Source organism: Canis aureus, chromosome X (assembly GCF_053574225.1).
Source record: "Canis aureus isolate CA01 chromosome X, VMU_Caureus_v.1.0, whole genome shotgun sequence".
Lineage (NCBI taxonomy): Eukaryota > Metazoa > Chordata > Mammalia > Carnivora > Canidae > Canis > Canis aureus.
Genome location: NC_135649.1, coordinates 116,268,850 through 116,286,637, shown reverse-complemented (window position 1 = coordinate 116,286,637; position 17,788 = coordinate 116,268,850).

Genomic DNA, 17,788 nt, shown 5'->3' with positions numbered 1-17,788 from the left:
CTTTCTGAAGAAAATAAACTTTGCCACAGATCTTTTGACTAACTTAAACCAGATTTGATAGTTTTTAGTCAGTGGGTTTGAACCTCCAATTTCTAGTCAAGCATCTCTTGAGGTGTCTCAACCCAAAATGGGTGATTATGGCTTTATACCTCCAGTCAGTCAACAAATACTGAGTGAGCAACCACTTATGCACTGGAAATTCTCCTCTACGTTGGATTACAGCAGTAAACAGGAAAGAACATGTCCCTGCCTTCAAAGAGCTTACCAAACTGTAAAGGGAGACACATGATAAATAGATAAGCAAGTTAATATATAATTTTAAGAAATAATATGTGCTATATAGAGTGGGAAACAGAGGGACTAGTGGGTTGCTTTAGCTACAGTGAAAAAAAGGCCTTTCTGAGGAGGTGGTAACAGATTTGATTTTTGTCTGTAGAGAACTCAGACCAAGACAATAATCCAAAAAGCAAAGGGTGGTGACCCTAAATACCCTAAGCAACCAAGGCAAATGCGAAGGGTGAGTCTTAATTACCCTGAAATGTTCCCAAAGGCTTGCTTCACTGTCCTTGTGAGAAAAGCAAAGTCTGGCTTCTCTTAAGAAATCTGTTAGGGGCTTTAAATAAGCACTTGCCTTGGGGCTCTTACCTTTAGGAAGCCAGGTGTTCCAATTCAACCCACAGATCTATAATCTCTCTGAAAAGATAGTACTTCTGTGATTTAAACACACACACACACACACACAAAGTCTTTGTAAAAATACTTCACTTACGTGCGAAATATAGTTTCCAGAACTAAATATAGTTTTGGCACTCATGCCATTGGCTGACTTCCCTGCATTACATTTGCCTTTAAGGGCATGTTCACTTTCTAGTTCTCATGCTTTCAGACACGGCTGTCAGTTGGGTTCACAGCCCTGCAGGGGCAGTGTTTCAATGACCTCCCATGTTTTCATTAATTCTTAAAAAACCTTACACAAACATTTCTGCTCATGTTAGGTTTTGCAAACCTTTGCCCTTGTGCTTTTTTTTTGTTTCACAAAATCCTAAATTTGGTGCTTAGACTAATTTGACCTCAAAATATATCATCTTTTAAATAAATATAAGACTTGACAAGATCCAGAAACTGGTGCTGAAATGGAAGTCAGGATCCTCTCCAGTTTTCTGAGGCCAGGTCAACAGAGCTACAATTATCCCAATAGCTCAAGGGGAAAATAAAACACTCTATTTTGGAGAAGGAAGATAAACATTGAAGGGGAGTACCTATTTTGAGGGGGATCCATGACAGAGATCACACCGAGTGTTACCTGAATTCTTTAATCTGCCCAATCTTTTGAGGGATTTTTCTGGACTCTATTTTACCTTGGGCTTTGAAGACCGGCCCCAATGTTATGATTTCTTGGTCATAACACCCAAGAGAACTCAAATGATCAGTAGTTAATGGACTAATTTAACATGACTCCAAGACTGAAGGAATTACTCCTGACTCCCGACTGACCGTGGTACTTTGGTCAATTTTCTAGACACCTGCAGCCCCTTAGCTAGCTCGTCTACTGGTGAGGCATCTCAGTTCACTCACTTGGCCACCATGAGTGAGTGAGCACTGTGTGAATATCAATGCCAATGCTGTAGTAGTGGAATCAGTTGTTAAAAGAAAATAAACATGTGTCTTACAAAGCAAAGCTGAAACATATAACTTTCATTACTTGTTAGGCTTTGAAGGGAAATTTGTAGAACACAATTTCTAAGCCATTTGCTTCATTATTTCCACAAAAACCACAAGGGGAATTAAATAGGAGAGCTGAACAGTTATAGGAATAACTCACATGGAAAAAATAGCAGCTTTTTAATGAATTTCCTGAGTACTGCAGCACTGCAGAGATGATGGAAGAATGCTTGCAAAAGTGGGGCTGAAGGGAGCAAGATTGATTAATTAAGACACTGGCTCTTGGATGTATATCAGTAAATTCATGCTAGGGCCAGGTTTTTTAGCCCAATTATCTATGAGATCCAGAGAAAAAACTCATAGTTCCCAGAACGATCACTGTTTAGAATACGGACTGAGCATTGAGACAAGAGTAGGTGGGAGGAGGAAACTCAGTCAACCCAGATTACGTCCTCTCTACACATCTGAGCTGTTAGGAATAAAAACGCAGGAAGAGAGGGAAACAAATAGGGTTGTGGGTCGGAAATTGCAGGCTAACGGGTTGCAAAGGGGTCTGCACCCTCTCAGGAAGGGTGCAGAGGGAAACAATGGGAGATGACAAGTAAGAAAACTCTCAGGTCCCCACTACAAGCATCACCGGCTGCCAAATACTGCAACACTAGACAATCTGCATTCCCATCTTCTTCAAGGGCCACCACCCAGCGAATCAGACAAAATAGCAAAAGCATATCTGAGAGGCAACAGAGTAAAGGCTGATGAGCATGGATGCTGAAATTGGAGCCGGGTTTGAATTCAGACTCTGCTCCTTACCAGCTCTGGGCCTCCATTTCCTCTGCTGAAAAATGGGACAATGACCCTCTTTGCCCACCGCCCCCCGCCCCCACCGGCTACTATGAGAATTCAGTGAGTTAATACTTGCAAAATGCTTAGACCTCTGCCTGACACGCATTGAACACTCAATGAGTTTTTAAATTACTAGAACACATTATTCTGTGTTTTGGTAGGTTTATCAGCTGATAGAAAATGGGAAGTATTTTTGATTGCTCATAATTCATACTTCAATTTCTTTCTTTCCAAGAGTTGCTGTTTATAAAGAGTACCTTGTTATAATATTTCCATTTATTTTTATAATTTTTACCGTTCTGGAAAAATTCTCTAGTAGAAATTTCCACCAGAAAAATTGTTTTTTCCTGAAATGAAACTGGTCTTCAGAAAGCTGATTAATTCCATGATGGCCACCCAATATTTTTTTCCTGCATAGCATGTACGCACGATATATCATAGGTGCTGAGGATTTTTTTCTCCTCTGTGAACCGCCTTGACTTTCTTTCACACTGGGGCTTTCAAAGAATCCACTTGTGATTTTATGGAAACTTTTCTAATGAATGGTGCTGCTTTTGAAGTTGAATACACTCATTCTGTGGAAAATATAAGTAACACTTGGCATGGAGAAGAGCAGGAAAATTCTGAGAAGTAAACCAAAATATTTATATATCAGTCCACAAAAGATGTGCACCAGTGATCTTAGAATATATAGGAAAATAAGCTTTGCCCTCAATGCTAAGACCTACATCCATTTGCAACAACAACATAAAAGATGCCATAAGCTTTCCCTTTTGTTACTGGGTCACCACAAGAATGTGAGTTGGGTGAACTGAGTGTGTTCTCGGCACTACCTTTTGCTTCTAGTCTGGTGGTCCTTGTTGGAGCCAGACTTCTCTTGTTAACTCAAAATTGTTTGGACAAAATGTAAAAAAGCTGTCGACTTATTCTCCATATTTCAGAAAAGATAGTTTCAAGCTAATACTACTCTTTGAATTTATTCTGTTTCTTACACCACTTGGCTTTTATCTAGTTGCCTGGCATTCTTGCACATTCAATTTGAATATTCTGTAAATGATTTATATTTGATGAATTTTATTTCCCCCAACATATTTTAATGCCAATATTCTCCCCAAAGAAAGTAATTTGAATGGAAGTATACTAAATTTCAGCCAAAGAGCTGAACAAAATAATTATTTCACTACAATAATTTCTTATAGATTTAATTCTAGGGTACTGGTTAATTTAAAGGAAAAAGTAAAAAGAGATTTCTTTTCTAAATAATAATCTATAATATGTCCCAATTATTTTTATGAACACACATTTATACACATACATGCAGGCACATGTCTACATACAGACATATATATGCACATGTATACGCATAGATGTTACAGATAGGTCTACCTAGCTTTCTTTCATATATAATGTTTCCATTATGGTTGGCAAGGTGAAGTAATTCTCTTCAGTGAATTATGTCAGGAAACTTAAACACAGGCACTTTAAAAATTCTTCTTCAGCTCTCAACAAGATAAATATCAGGTGATCACATCCAAAGGCCAAAAGACACTAAAACAGGGTACAAATAAAAATGCCCATTTTAGGGTGCCTGTGTGGCTCAGTGGTCAAGCGTCTGCCTTCAGCTCAGGTCATGATCCTGGGGTCCTGAGATCGAGACCTGCATCAGGCTCTGTGCAGGGAGCCTGCTTCTCCCTCTGGCTATGTCTCTGCCTCTCACTCTCTGTGTCTCTCATGAATAAATAAATAAAATCTTTTTTAAAAAATGCCCATTTAACTATCATTTCCCCCATTAAGCACGCCATATTTTAGTATATTACATTACAGAAAATATAAAGTGTGCTTAGAAAGCTGGTATAAACAGTGCCGAAGAAAGCAAGCTGATGTATATCTGCTAGCCAAATACCCCCCCTCCTAAAGTGAATTTTCCTACTGGGAGTTAGTACACTCTCACAGCTAAAAATGCATCTTTCTCCAGGCAATTATATTCCAATCAAGTGCCTGTGGCCAAGAATCTGGTGCATGCAACCTAAGAAGCAAGTCACACAGGTCCCTGACACCAAGTTTCCCAGGAACACTCTTCCAAGGACACAAGAGCCTTCCTTTGCTCACAGGAGGTCAGTGCCAGTCAACACTAACTTGCTCCTTATCAAACTTGTCATTCTTTTTTATCTTTGTAAAATTCATTCCAATAGTTCTACCTTAGTTCAGGCTGCTATACAAAGTACCACAGACTGGGTGGCTTCTAAACAACAGAAATTTATTTTATTTTATTTCTTTATTTCTTTATTTTTTTTAAACAACAGAAATTTATTTAGTTAATAGTTGAATTCTGGTGATGGCCCTCTTTCAGATTGCAGATGGCTGCTTCTCATTGTCTCCTCAATGGCAGAAGGAATGCAAGGGTGCATTCTGAAATCTCTTTTACAAGGGCACAAATCCCAATCACGAAGGTCCTCCTAATACCATTGCAATGAGGGGGTAAGATTTCAACATATGAAAGAGGGTGAACACATTCAGTCTATTGAAATTCCAAACTGCACATTCAGGGTGCAAATGGATCAATTTGGACCTTGAATTTTGACTAGAGGTGTTCTATTGTTTCTATTTTCGGGGGGGGGGGGAACCTCTGACCACTCATCAGTACATATAGCAACAGTTGCATTCTAGGCAATATAACCACTAATGAGAATTACAGATGTTACGTAAGATTATATTTTCTTTCTGCCAATGGCTGGAAATGTATAAGCAAATACTTTTCCTCTACAACTATTTTTTTTCTAATTTTAGAAAATAAAAATAGAATATAGTTTGCCCATCTCGCTTCTGGCACAGTAAGAAAAGACCTAAGCTTCATAATAAAAGTTATTTTGAGAACGATCTCAAGTCCACAATAAGGGGGAGGAAAAAAAGCAGTAGCCCCAAAGGAATGGCAGGGAAGTAAGGGATCAGCCTAAGGAAGGTACTTAGGAATTTCAGGATTGTCATAGAGGAGTGTGATTCACTTAAAATGCAACTGATGGGGGAGGTATGCTCTTTATCTAGAACTTACAAGGCCTGGTCTGCACAAAAAGACATATCTCCCCTAGCAAAAGGAGGACTAAATCCCCTCTAGCTATGCAGTGAGTAATTTAAACCATTTTGAAGTTTTGAAAAATGCAGTTATTTCCTTTTATGTGGTTGCACAAAAATTTGAACTGAGTGAAGACTCGGGGTGTTAATTAGGCACATTCCCCCATTTAAGTGAAATGAAAACATCAAAGAGGGAATGAGAAAGAAAACACCAAGAGAACACATTTGACACTCATGTACAATATGGTAGACCAAAACAAAACTCTGAAAACCATTTGCAAGACTCGCCGTGTTGGTCAGCACGTAAAGCAGCTGAACAAGCAGGTTAGCTTAGCATATGAACATTTTCAAACCAGAAGTTACCTTGGACCCAGTATGACTCATCGTCCCTCAGTCACTGAGGAAACTGAGGCCACACCAACTCATCTGAGCTGGGTTTAGACACTCTAGGTAGTGTTCTGGTCTACGTGATTTACTTATCTGTAAGGGGAGTGCCCCCAAGTCTGACCTGCTGGGTCACCCTTCCCCTGGTATCCAAATAAAGTGACTCATGTCCAGGGTCTCCTCTACTTCATACCTCCTCCCTCCAGCACTGTCCAGTGTTGTGGATTTCTGGCTATGTCTACACTGCAGTGGACAATGTGGTAGATGCCCAAACTCCTGATCCCTACTATCCTCAGTGACCTCTCCAGGCTTCTCGCTACCTCTGTCCTCAAACCACTTTGCCCCAGGTTGGATACACAGAGACTCCTCTTCCTCATGGCCAAGGTGCAACTCAAAGAAGTGCGTGTTGTCATCAGGCTTGCTGCATGGAGCCTGCTTCTCCCTCTGCCTGTGTCTCTGCCTCTCTCTGTGTCTTTCATGAATAAATAAACGAAATCTTAAAAAAAAAAAAAAAAAAAAGAAGAAGTGCGTGTTGTATAGCAAAATCTACAAAGATTGAAAAACGGGGAAAGGAATGGCCACACGGTGCCAACAATCACTTAGCGCTGGGCACCCACACTCTCCTGGCTTTCCTTAGCTAAGGCTATTACAGAGGAAGCTAGTATTGGCTCTCTTTGCAGAGGCCTCAGGCTCTCTCCTCCGGCCCCAGTCCTAAGACTTCACATCTCTTTCTTTCAGGGCACAGAACAGGCAACTCCATCTTCCTCAAACCCCTAGTGTGTGACTTGGTCCAGGCACAGAGCTTTGCAGATCCTCAAGGCCCATTTGGTGTTTCCCTAAACCAGTAAGAAATTATTTTCTCCAGGTTTATCTCTTAGCATACATAAATGGCTGCAATTTTTAAAACACAGCACCATTCTTCCTTAGGTTATGGCCATATTTAAACAAAATAAAAAATCAGGCACATCGAAATCATCAATCCAGAGGCCTTCTGCTCAATTCCCAGGGCCCCCAGTAGCTTACAAATTATTTTTGTCTCCTGGATACCTCTCCAACCCATCCCCCATCCCCTCCTCTGCATCATCACTGCCATTGCAATGGACCAGGCCCTCACCATGTCACCCATGACTCTGACCATTGCCTCCTAAACTTGCCTCCCTGACACTAGCCTCTTCCTTTTCCAGTTGCATTCACCGGACCACCAAAAACTCAAACTTTATCAGGACACTGTCCCAGTTAAGCACCACAATCACCGTCACCATCTCTCAGGAACATGTATGGTCTTACTCAGTCACAATCTAGCGCTAACTTAGCATTCCATCCTCACACCCTTCCATTCTCCTAATGACACTGCCTGGATGCTATTAAAACACACCTTCCCTTTTCACACCTTGGTATCTTAAGGTTTTTCCTTTTTAGAATGTGACCTATCACCTCTTAAAAATATCTAATACACCTGCTTCAAGAATCAAGGCCCATAAAACCGGGGGAGTGGGGAATAAAAGCATCAGGGGCCCCACACTGGGCATGGAGTCTAACTTAAAAAAATTAAAAAAAAAAGAATCAATTACCAACTTGAACATTACTTCTACGAAGTCTCCCTCTTGGTTCGCATAATCTTCGGTACATGCCTTCATTATTGCATTTTCCACATTAGGTCGTTAACAGAAGTGATTTCCCTAACTAGACTGTGAAGTAAAAAGGAACACTTGTTTTAATTCAACTCAGCTTTCTACTACTCAGCACAACACTTAGCTCTGAGTAGGTATTTAAGGTACTGTGTTAAGCATTTTAAATTAATTTCAACTTAAATATCTGGAAAATAATGGAAGAAAGAGGACCTCAACTTATTTCATTCAAAATCAGCAACAGTATTTCCTGGATAACATTGGCAAAATTGACTCTATTTATGAAGAAAAATAATTTGTATTGCTATCTCAAAACATTGTGCAAAAGTGACCTCAGAATGAATTAAAAACCCAAAAATGAAAGTCTCCCATTGAAAAAAAAAAAAAGTCTCCCATTGAAAACAAAGTAGTGAACAGAAGCAATGAACTAAAAGTACATAAAAATGGATAGATCTTAAAAACATAGTTAAGTAAAATCATAAACAGACGTAGAATACAACAGCATTTATGGAAATTAAAATCATAAATATAAAAACACAAAACAACAATGAATATTTTCCCAGGATACTTTCTTTTCCAAAGACATATATTAACCATGATTGAATGTATGCCTAAGGCAGGATACAGAATGAAGAAGAAAATTAACAAAATAAAAAAAGAAGAAAGACATTGCCTGAAATGCTAACAGTGGGCTTTGAAAGAGGATTTTTTTCAATGTAAAGACACCTTTGGCCCTTGAACAACACAGGTTGGAACTGCACACATCCATTTACACATGGATTTTTTGCAATACTTTACAGTACTTTTTTAAAGATTTTATTTATTTATATGACAGAGAAAGAAAGTGAGAAAGCACAAGCAGGGGGAGCAGCAGAGGGAGAAGAAGCAGACTCTCCACTGAGCAGGGAGACTGATACAGGGCTCAATTCCAGGACCCTGAGATCATGACCTAAAGCCAAAGGCAGATGCTTACTTAACCAACTAAGCCCCCCAGGTATGGAACTTTGAATATATCTTCTCTTCCTTATGATTCTCTTAGTAACATTTTTTCTCTAGCTTACTTTATTGTTGAGAATACAGTATATAATACATATACATATAAAATGTGTGTTAATCTACTCTTTGTGTTATCATTAAGGTTTCCAGGCAACAGTTACAACCAAGACTCTGATCAAGATCTATGTAGGGAAGTAAAAGGGGGCATAATTTAGAATTATATACTTTGAGCAGTTTGAATAGTCCTAGGTAAACATGCTTGCATGTAATCTTTTCAAGATTTCAGTGAGCTGCTGTTGGGGTTTGTATTGCTACCTTTTTTTTTTTAATGTATGTAAGGCAATTTAGATGCAGAGAGAGGAAGTAGAGGTAATTTCATAATGAATTAATGGAAAATGTCCAAAACTTTGAACTCTACCTTGAGATGTAAAGAATCAATGTGCTTTGAAACTCCTATCATACTATATAATTCTGGTTTATTAGTCCTCATTAAATGCTATTGCTAAATTTTAAATGTTTTTGTTTCAGAACAGAGGAAATACACAGGCCACCAGTTTTGCTTGTAAATATAATAAATACCTTTCAAGTATCTTAAAAAAAAGGTTTCCAGGCAACAGTAGGCTATCAGTAGTTACATTTTTTACTACGTAGAGGGGTCAGTGCCCCTAAACTCTTCATTGTTCAAAGGTCAACGGTATACTGAACCTATTAAAATGTAGTGTAGGAGGAAAATAGGAAAAATAAAATTTTTATATGGGTAATGTAGAGGATAGTATATTATGCACTGAGCAATATAAGTAACTCAGTTGTGGATCTGAACTCTAAATAATGAAATTAAAAGTTTAAACAAAAGCAAGAAAATATTCAAAGTTTCGTCTCGTAAAAGAATGAGTGTGTAGGACAGGATAGCATCCATCTTCAAGGTGCGATGTCACATTTTGGCATCTGAAAATTAGCTGGTGGCTCCTCTCTGAAAGCTGTGATGTAGAACAGGCCAGGGTCTGACAGAAGATTCTAGTTCCTGCTCTGTCTGGGACTTGCTAGGTTATCCCAACAGGCCACCCCCTGTTCCTGGGCCTGCTTCCTTATCAGAATGAGACAGATAACAATACCCATGTCTCACCAGAGAGGGTGCGAGACAGCAAGCAGAAAGGACTACACCTTACAAATGACTCATTTCCCACCAGATATTAAAGACATTAAACAGAGGGGATTCCAGCTCCCAGGTGGACAGTGGTGTCTGCTACCCATTTTCAGAAGCCTGCAGCCATTGTATTAGAATTCAGGAGAGACAGTGTATGGTAAGGAACAGAAGTGGCCCAACCATTGAACCTAACTGTTGTCTGTTAGCTTGTGTCTTTGAATCTGTTGAGGATCACTTAGCCATCTGTGTGTCTTTTGAGGATCATCCAAATTCTAAGGATCTATGGTCAATTGGACCTAGACCTTCTCAACTACTGGATGTCCTTGGTCTCCATTTCATCCCTGAAGAACAGGATTAGATGGAGGTCATATGATAACAGCCTGAGGCCTATATTTCAAGGACCTGAGGACAAGATGATTCCCATGCAAGAGGATTGACCTCGAAATTTCCCTTTTGTTTTGATTAAACAGAAACCATTAAGGTTTCATAGGACCAAATGCACTTGTAGGACCAAATACAAAGGTTACCTGCTTCATTCATCTACCAACATAAACAAGGAAAACCCTCATTCTTTCATACAAAACAGCCCATCTGGGTTTATTAAATATTATCGTTCTTTGGACACAATTTATAGTTAGTATGTCTTACAATTTAGACTGAAGGCAAATATTTATAAAATGTGGGAAATTAGTTTTTAAGAGAACCCCAAAATTTCTTATAATCAGACAAAAAGAACAATAATTCTCTTAACCATTAATAATTGAATCTGCTGTGTTAAAGATATGAACTCTTCCAGGAGTAAACTGAAGACAACTAAAGTCTTTTCTGAACTACCACTGCCTATGGCCCATTCTATAGTTTTCTTCCTGGAAACATGGCACTGGTCTCATACCACACCTTACACAGCTATATAACATGCTGTCAGACAGGTGAGTGACCAGTGGGAAAAGTCTTGAAGGAAAGAGAACACTGATTGATGAAGTCACTCATGAGACTTAGAGTCTAAGTGTGGGCCTAAAACTGAAGCCTCTGACTCAATCTTAGAAACCTGGGTTGATCTTCACTTCCAGGGAAAATGGTGGAGTAGGAGGACCCTAAGCTCACCTCACCACACAGACACAACTAGATAATACCCACATCAGTGTAAATAACCCATAAGATGACCTGAAGACTGGCAGAACATACTTCACAGCTAACTGGAGGGAAGGGGCCACGTTGAACTGAAGATGGTAGGTAGGGTGGAGATGTGGTGTGGAGCTAAACAGACCCACAGGGCTGTCTATGGGAGGGAGGAACGAATGTCATAGGCATGGAAAGGGGAGAGAAACAGACTCTCACACCAGGGAGCCCACAAGGGGAGGACAAATCCATATAACTTTGGCTTTAAAAACTAGAGGGGCCAAATTTCATGATTTCTTCTCATAATCAGCAGGACTTAACATGTGAAACTTTAAAACTCAGCAGGCTTGGCTCTGGGAGAGCCAGAAGGGTGAGAGGAAACAGAGTCTGTACCCTTAAAGTGACAGGACAACAAACAGCCCTACAGAGATAGAGTATAGAAGCAGCAGTTTGGTAAATGTCTGGGGTATATGGGACAGAGATTCATTTACTGATCTCAGAGCATGTGCTGAAGGGGTATGGATCATTGGGCAACTTCTCCAGAAGAAAAGAGCTGACGGGGCCATTTCCCTTCCCAGCCCCCCACCATAAATACATGGACATCTGTAGAAACTAGTGTGTTGCTGACACTAACTTGCCAACACTTCCGCAGATGAGCCCCCTCCATCTGCTCACTTTCGCAGATAGGCCCCCTCCAACCCAGCCTGCCTCGGTCCCAGAGGCTATAGGTCCCCGTCTGCAGCAGATCAATGCAAACCTTGCTGATACCACCTGCCCTACCTCCACACTCCTCTGTGGTCTCACCCACTCCAATATGCTTTTCACCAGAGCCTATCTGAACTGGTGCCACAAGCCTGGCAAAGTGTAAGCAGCCCCAACAGAAATTTACCATTCCAAAGTGACTCCTGCCCTGGGGAGAAGGGAAGATAACCACACGCATCAGTCCCACAGATGCCCCAGCAGTGGGGTGGGGGCAGACATCTGGTCTAACTCCAGGCATCACCCATCAATGAAAGCTTCTGGGGGACAACATAGGGAAAGCACCCTGCAGCTTGGTGCTACCGCCATCTCTGGCAAATGCCTGGTCTGAGTCAACTCAAGCCCAAGGTGGCCCCAGGTGGCCCACCAACAACACAGGGACCAAACCCTGCCCACAACAGGCAATGAGAGCCATTGCAGACAACTGGACTAAATGAAAAACCAGCTCAGCCACAAAGACAGGGTATACACAACACACATAGAAGATACCTCTGAAGGGCCAGGTTCTGATGAACAGAAGACATTGTACTGCAGTAGATAACCTCTTCTTCATAAGGCCACTACTTTCAAGAGCAGAAGATTTCGCTGACTTTTTTTTAACACCAAGAAACAGATACAGAGAGTTAGACAAAATGGGGAGATAGAAGAGAATGTCCCATATGAAAGAACAGAACAAAATCACACAAGAGATCTGAATTAAAGAGAGGTAAGTAATATGCCTGATAGAGAATTTAAATTAATGGTTATAAAGATACTCATTGGACTTGAGAAAAGGGTGGAAGACCTCAGTGAGACCCTTAACAGACAGAAAACATAATAAGGAACCAATCAGAGATAAAGACCTTAACAACTGAAATTAAAAATATACTAGAGAAGGGATGCCTGGCTGGCTCAGTCAGTAGAGCATGTGACTCTTGATCTCATGGTCATGAGTTCAAATCCCACAGTGAACGTGGAGCCTACATAAAAAATACATTAGAGAAGATAAATAGATTAGAGGAAGTAGGAGAACGGATCCACAACATGGAGAACAGTGTAAATGGAAAGCAATCAAGCTAAACATGAGAGAAAAAAATAATAATACAAAATGAATATAGACTTAGTGAACTCAGTGACATCACCAAGAATAACATTTGCATTAAAGGATCTCAGATGAGGAAAAAGAGAGAAAAGGGGCAGAAAATTTATTGGAAGAAATAACAGCTTAAAAATTCCCAAATCTGAGGAAGGAAAGCTAAATCCAGATCGAGGATGGAGAGAGGGCCCCAAAACAAAATCAACCCAAGGATATCCACACCAAAACCCATAAAATGGCAAAAAGCAGTGATTAAAAAAAAGAATTTTAAAAGCAGTAAGAGAAAAGGAAACAGTTACATACAAGAGAAACACCATAAGGCTATCAGCTAGATTTTTCAGCAGAAACGTTGCAGGCCAGAAAACAATGGCATGATATATTCAGAGTGCTGAAAGGAATAAACCTGCAGCCAAGAATATTCCATCCAGCAAGGCTACCATTCAGAATAGAAGGAGAAGAGAGAGTTTCCCAGGCAAACAAAAGTTAAAGGAATTCACGACCACTAAACCAGCCCCATAAGAGATTCTAAAGGAGACTCTTCAAGTGAAAAGGGAGGATCACAAGCAGGAGTAAGAAAAGTAACAGGCACAAAGGCAGAAAAGTAAGTATATCTGTAAAACTCAGTCAAAGGAGTCATAAAATAAAAGGATGTAAAGTATGACAACATATACCTAAAACATGGGAGGGCGGAGGAGTAAAGAATGAATTCAATTTAAGTGACCATCAACTTCATATAGACTGCTATATGCAGATGATGTTATAGACAAACCTAATAGTAACCACAAATCAAAAACCAGAAATAGATACGCAAAAAAATAAAGAAAAAGGAATCTAAGTATATCACTAAAGAAAACCAACAGGCCATGAGAGGGAAGAGTGAGAGAAGAAAGGAAGAGAAGAACTACAAAAACAACAATAAAACAAGTAACAAAACGGCAATAAGTACATATCTATCAACAACTACATTGAATGTAAATGGATTAAATGCTCCAATCAAAAGACACAGGGTGATGTAATGGATAAAAATCCAAGATCCATCTATATGCTGCCTACAAGAGTTTTATTTCAGACCTAAAGACACATACAGATTGAAAGTGAAGAGATGGAAAAGCACTTATCATGCAAATAGAAATGAAAAGAAAGCCAAGGTAGCAACACTTATATCAGACAAAATAAATCTTAAAACAGACTGTAAAAAGAGACAAAGAAGGATACTCTACAGTCAGAAAGGGAATAATCTAACAAGAAGATATAACGATTGTAAATACTAATGCACCCAATACAGGAGCACCCAAATATATAAAGTGGTTAATTAGAAACATAAAAATAGTAATCAGTAGTAATACAATAATAGTAAGGGATTTAACACCCAACTTACATCAATCGTCCAACCAGAAAATTGACAAGAAAACAATGGTTTTGGTGACACTTTGGACCAGATGGATCTAACAGACATATTCAGAACATTCCATCCTAAAACAACAGAATACACATTCTTTTTAAATGTACATGGAACAGGGATCCCTGGGTGGCGCAGCGGTTTGGCGCCTGCCTTTGGCCCAGGGCGCGATCCTGGAGACCCGGGATCGAATCCCACGTCAGGCTCCCGGTGCATGGAGCCTGCTTCTCCCTCTGCCTGTGTCTCTGCCTCATTCTCTCTCTCTCTCTGTGACTGTCACAAATAAATAAAAATTAAAATAAATAAATAAATAAATAAATGTACATGGAACATTCTCCAGAAAGGATCACATTAAATCACAAAACAAGTCTCAAGAAATTCTAAAAGACTGAAGCCATATCATGCTTCTTTTCCAAATACAATACTATGAAACTAGAAATCAACCACAAGAAAAAATGTGGAAAGAACACAAATGCATGGAAATTTAAAAAAATGTTATGAAACAATGAATGGGTCAATCAAGAAATCAAACAAAATAAAAAATGCATGGAGATACAATGCATTTCACAATTTCACAAAATGAAAATACAATGGTCCAAAATCTTTGGGATGCAGCAAAAGCCATTCAATGAGGGAAGTTTATAGCAAAACAGGCCTAACCCAAGAGGTAAGAAAAATCTTAAATACACAACCTAACTTTACACCTAAAGGAGCTAGAAAAAGAAGAATAAACAAAACCTGAAACAAACAGAAGAAAATAATAAAGATTAGAGCAGAAATGAACAGAAATAGAAATAAGCAGAAATAGAAGCTAAACAAACAAACAATAGAACAAACCAATGAAACCAGGAAATGGTTCTGTGAAAAGATCAACAGAATTGATAAACCTTTAGCCAGACTCATCAAAAAGGAGAGAGAAGACTCACATAAAAACAGAAATGAAAGAGGAGAAATAACAACCAACACCACAGAAATATAAAGGATTAAAAAAGAATATTATGAAAAAATATATGCCAAAAATTAGAAACCTAGGAGAAATGCATAAATTACTAGAACCATATAACCCTCCAAAACTGAATCAGGAAGAAATAGAAAATGTGAACAGACTAATTACCAACAATGAAACTGAGTCAGTAAGCAAAAAACTCCTAACAAAGAAAAGTTCAGGAGCAGATGGCTTCATGGATGAATTCTACCAAACATTTAAAGAAGAGTTAATAACTATTCTTCTCAGACTATTCCAAAAAAAGAAGAGGAAGGAAAGCTTCCAAATTCATTCTATAAGGCCAGCATTTTCCTGACACCAAAATCATATAAAGACACTACGAAGAAAAGAACTATGGGCCAATATCTCTATGAACATAGATGCAAAAAATCCTCAACAAAATATCAAACTGAATCCAACAATACATTTTTTCAACAATACATTTTTAAAAAATCATTCACCACAGTCAAGTGGGACATATTCTAAGGATGAAAGGGTGGTTCAATATTTGCAAATCAATCAATATGATACATGACATTAACAAGAGAAAGGATAAAAAGCAAATAACCATTTCAATAGATGTAGAAAAAGCATTTGACAAAGTACAACATCCATTTATGATAAAAATACTCTCAACAAAGTAGGTTTAGAGGAAACATATCTCAACATAATAATAGCTATATATGAAAAGCCCACAGCTAACATCATACTCAATGGTGAAAAACTGAGAGCTTTTCCCCTAATATCAGGAACAAGACAGGGATGTCCATTCTCACCACTTTATTCAACATGGTATTACAAGTCCTAGCCACAGCAATCAGACAAGAAAAAGAAATAAAAGGCATCCAAATTGAAAAAGGAGAAGTAAAATTTCACTATTTGCAAATGACATAATACTATACATAGAAAACCCTGAAGACCACCAAAAACTACTAGAACTGATAAATGAATTCAGTAGGGTCACAGCTTACAAATCAATATACAGAAATCTATTGCATTTCTATACACTAATAAGGAAGAAGCAGAAAGAGAAATTAAGAAAACAATGCTATTTACAACTGTACCAAAAAAGAATAAAATACCTAGGAATAAACTTAACCAAGGAAGTGAAAGACTTGTACTCTGAAAACTATAAAACACTGATGAAAGAAACATGACACAACAAATGGAAAAATATTCCATGCTCATGGATTGGAAGAACCAATATTTTTAAAACATCAATACTACCCAAAGCAATCTACAGATTTAATGCAATCTCTATCAAAACACCAACAGCATTTTTCACAGTACTAGAACATAGAATCCTACAATTTCTATGGAATCACAAAAGCCCTGAATAGGCCAAAGCTTGAAAAAGAAGAATAGGGTGCCTGGGAGGCTCAGCCAGTTAAGTGTTTGCCTTCAGCCTGGGTCATGATTTCAGGATCCTGGGATCAAGCCCCATGTCAGGCTTCTTGCCCAGCAGGGAGTCTGCTTTTCCTTCTCTCTGCTCATGCTCTATCTCAAATAAATAAAACCTTTTAAAAAAAGAAAAGAAAAAGAAGAACAAAACTGGAAATATCAAAATTCCAGATCTCAAGATATACTACACAAGGTTGTAGTAATAAAAACGGTATGGTACTGGCACAGAAACAAACACATAGATCAATAGAACAGAATAGAAAACCCAGAAATAGGGGATCCCTGGGTGGCGCAGCGGTTTGGCGCCTGCCTTTGGCCTAGGGCGCGATCCTGGAGACCCGGGATCGAATCCCACGTCGGGCTCCCGGTGCATGGAGCCTGCTTCTCCCTCTGCCTATGTCTCTGCCTTTCTCTCTCTCTCTCTGTGTGACTATCATAAATAAAAAAAAAGAAAAAAGAAAACCCAGAAATAAACCCACAATTGTGTAATCAATCTTCAACAAAGGAGGAAAGAATATGCAATGGGAAAAGGTCTCTTCAACAAATGGTGCTGGGGAAACTGGTCAGCTACAGGCAAAAGAAAGAAACTGGACCACTTTCTTACACCATACACAAAAATTAATTTAAAATGGATTAAGAACCTAAATGTGAGACCTGAAACCATAAAAATCCCAAAAGAGAGCACAGGCAGTAATTTCTCTGATGTCAGCCACAGCAACATTTCTCTCTGTCTCCTGAGGCAAGAAAAACAAAAGTAAAAATATACTATTAGGACTACATTAAAATAAAAGGCTTCTGGTACAGTGAAGAAAACAATCAACAAAACTAAAAGGCAACCTATTGAATGGGAGAAGATATTTGCAAATGACATAATTGATAAAGGGTTACTATCCAAAATATATAAAGAACTTAGACAACTCAACATACATGCAAAAAAAATCCAATTTTAAAAATGGGCAGAAGACATGAACGATACTTCTCTAAAGAATATATACAGATAGTGAACAGACACATTGAAAGACGCTCAACATCACTAGTGATCGGGGAAATGCAAGTCAAAACCACAATGAGATATCACCTCACACCTTGTCAGAATGACCAAAACCAAAAGCACAAGAAACAAGTGTTGGTGAGGATGTGGAGAAAAAGGGACCCTCTGCACTGTTGGTGGGAATGCAAACTGGTGCAGTCACTGTGGAAAATAATATAGAGCTTCCTCAAAAAATCAGAAATAAAATTACCATGCAATCCAATAATTCTATTACTATTTACTAAAAGAATATGAGGGATCCCTGGGTGGCGCAGCAGTTTAGCGCCTGTCTTT